Source organism: Procambarus clarkii, chromosome 15 (genome assembly GCF_040958095.1).
Source record: "Procambarus clarkii isolate CNS0578487 chromosome 15, FALCON_Pclarkii_2.0, whole genome shotgun sequence".
NCBI lineage: Eukaryota > Metazoa > Arthropoda > Malacostraca > Decapoda > Cambaridae > Procambarus > Procambarus clarkii.
The window spans coordinates 7,773,027-7,776,143 of NC_091164.1; the positions used below are offsets into that span (position 1 = coordinate 7,773,027).

The window sequence follows — 3,117 nt, forward strand, 5'->3', positions numbered from 1 at the left end:
ACCCCCGAGCGCAGTCCACTCAGCTGCTAGGCCTTGTAACATGTATGTTTCTATGTACAGTATTCTCACAACTACAGCCAACCCTATATATTCCTGAGATCTGACTTAGTACCTGATATTCGTGGGTTATGATGATCTCCTGTGGTTGCTAGAGTTACCCCTGAACATGATGGTTTGAAAACAGAGTCTTTAATTAACACAGAATATGGTGATCGAGTCATGGGATACTGTTCTATAACCTTTTAATGCCGCTACACCGTATGCAAAAATAATCGTTACTAGAAGCAGGGCTCAAGAACTGGAACACTGGTTTAGTTTATTATCTTTCTTGGGCCACAACGGCTAGACACGCAGACAGATTTTGATTTAATTTCAATAAACTCTAGATCAAATTTATGAAGATAATTTATTTACAGAATGATTGGAATTATGATACCTTAGGATTAAGTAGTAAACACAGTGTGGAACAGCGAATACATTTTAATATAAATAAATTGCAGAAACATATATTATAGAGAAGGAAGACATTAGAAATATAAAGATCATTGTATCAGTTCACAAGGGACATGCAGTATACACCGAGAGGTATACACCACTTCTCGGTGAATATACACTTGAGAGTTTACTTTAGTCCTGGACTATGTTCAGGACTACAGTATACTTGCTGGGTGGTCAGTAAGCCATGGTTGTGGCCTTAATAGCCTCATGCATTAAGCACAACACCAAATCCTCAGCTCAGGATGAAAAGTGGCAAACAGATCGATATCTTATTATTGTCTGATTGTAAGACCCGTAGCATTAATTAGTTTCCTTCTTGTGGCGGCCTGTAGCTACCTGTAGCGGCCTGTAGTGGCCTTTGGAAGCTGGCCTAGTCTAGCCGGAGTACCCCAGTCCGAACCACTCGGGGCTGTCATATCCAAAATTACCGACCTCGAAGCTGTTATCATGTAAAATTCTGCCCCAGACGTCTCCCTGCAGGAAGGGGTTGGCACGCCGGAAGTTGCCGCCTCTGAAGTCTTGCGGAGCTGCGGCTGAGGGTACGGTCACCAACATCACCACCAGCAGCGCCACCAGCAGCAGACACCAGGTGTGGGAGGCCTATGGTGGGAGAGAGAGAAGTAGAAGGGGACTTCAGTGAGGACTCTTAAGTGCACTGTACCTCGGCAATGAGAGGACTCTACCTATATAGAGGTAGTCCTCTATATAGGACTTTGGTTTATAGGCTTGTTCCACCAAACCACTGAGAGTTCCGCTCATACATTCCATGTAACATCTAAAAGCAACAGATTTAACATCTGCAAGCAACAGGCGTCTGAGGACTCACCATGTCTCTGGAAGGAGTGTGTCAAGGAGGAGCCAGCGGCAGCAGCAGGAGGAGAGTGTCTTGAGAGAGCAGGTTACAAGAGATTATATACACCCTCGCACACCTACACATTCCATCACTCACCACAAAACGTTTTTAGACATAGCATGCAACAAGGAAAAATCTGAGTTAAGGATGCCGCCATCAACAAGGATATAAGATAAGGATATCCTTGGATCAACGTGGAGATGTTGTCCATCTCCCCTCCTTAAGACGGACAACAACAGCCCTCCGGGCGAGGCCTCACACTGGTAACTCCACGCTCACTCAGTTACTAATAACATTAATAAATCAGAATTATAACAGTCAACTACGTATAATGACAACACTGCAACAGCTGCCTATTAGGCTTCCTTTCCTACCATTCACCTGGGCTCTAAGAGACTCGAACCGTGGACCCCACGCGTGTGTGAGGCCGAAGCTCTGTCGACCGCGCTATTGAGAAGTTTTAATAAGGAAGATGGATAGAATGTTTATTTCCAGGGAAGTGTGGATGACAATTTACATGGCTGCCTGCATTTTTTTTCATGTTTTGTTCAGATTTGTATTGTCTTTGTTGCATTTTTTCTTTTTTTCTTTTTTAAATATGACCCGCAAATAAAGATTCCTTTCACCGCTCTTTATCAGGCACAACCTTTTCTCCCTCAATGCTCATGTCTCATTACCCTTTATGCTCCTGTTCCTTGACCCTTATTATCCTGCCCTCTATGCTGCTACTACCCACTTAGACTATTTCCTTCTCTTGTATCTTCCTGCCCACTCATCCGTAAACCCTCCCCCTACCCCCTGCCCTTCACACTCCTATCCAACTGCCCTGATAATGGGTGTGTGACCCTTACACACACCCCTCTCCCCCGCCCCCCTCTTGACCACTTCCTCTCTCACCCGCTACACCCAAATATTCTTCACGGGCATATACAATACACAAGAATACATTTTGCAATCATCCCACCATCTCAAAGAGTATTTTTTACAACTACAAAACTTACCTGGTCAACAGAGCGGCAAACCAGGCAGAATATTCACAAACAATCACCACTTTCGTTGACCAGTCCAGCAATACAGAGGCCTGGTCGAGGACCGGGCCGCGGGGACGCTAAGCCCCGAAATCATAGGAAGATAACCTTCTAAGCACCCGCAACGGAAGAGGTCCAGTAAGCACAAGCGACCCGTTACCAATAATACAGGCGTTATCAACAAGCTCAGTACAGAAACCTTCACATTCAACAAGACTTTAACATTGGTAACTAGAGCAATATATAATTTAGAGTTGAAAAATGAACCCAAAGATTTTGAGAAAGTCTGGCACATAGGCCTAAAATGCAAAATATCATAACTAGGGCTTCTACAGAGAATCACTGCCACACTATGAAGCTTCATAGACGACAATGTTAACTGTTTAATTAATCTTGAGTGTACACTATCTTTCTTGGGAGCATTTACAACACCAACTGATAAGCCAAAGTTATCCCATGGATTAATTGGTTGATTATCCATTAATTGACTTGGGTATATGTTTAATATTTTGATGGAGTTGGCTACCTTGTAGAACCAAAATGCATAATCGAATTTTCCTCTCCTTCTGTAGACCTCAGGCGAGTGCAGCATATTAGAGAGTTTAGCTTGAAATTTCATTTGTTGCCGAAATATACTCAACGCCTTCACGCCGAAAGCTGGGCTGATGGGCAAAATTCTCTCAATTATGTAGGTAATTTTAACTCTGTTCTTATATTAACTATTCTCATAGACTTTGG

The 3,117-nt window shown here is 43.3% G+C and overlaps 1 long non-coding RNA gene across 1 annotated transcript; it reads right to left on the reverse strand.

Annotated features, from left to right (window-relative positions):
* Positions 1-462: 462 nt before the first annotated feature.
* On the reverse strand, positions 463-1,438 carry LOC123759225 (uncharacterized). Its single transcript, XR_006773014.2, has 2 exons — positions 1,325-1,438; positions 463-1,098 (listed from the first exon to the last, which is right to left on the reverse strand). It is a non-coding gene; the product is annotated as an uncharacterized lncRNA (long non-coding RNA).
* Between the last annotated feature and the right edge of the window lie 1,679 nt (positions 1,439-3,117).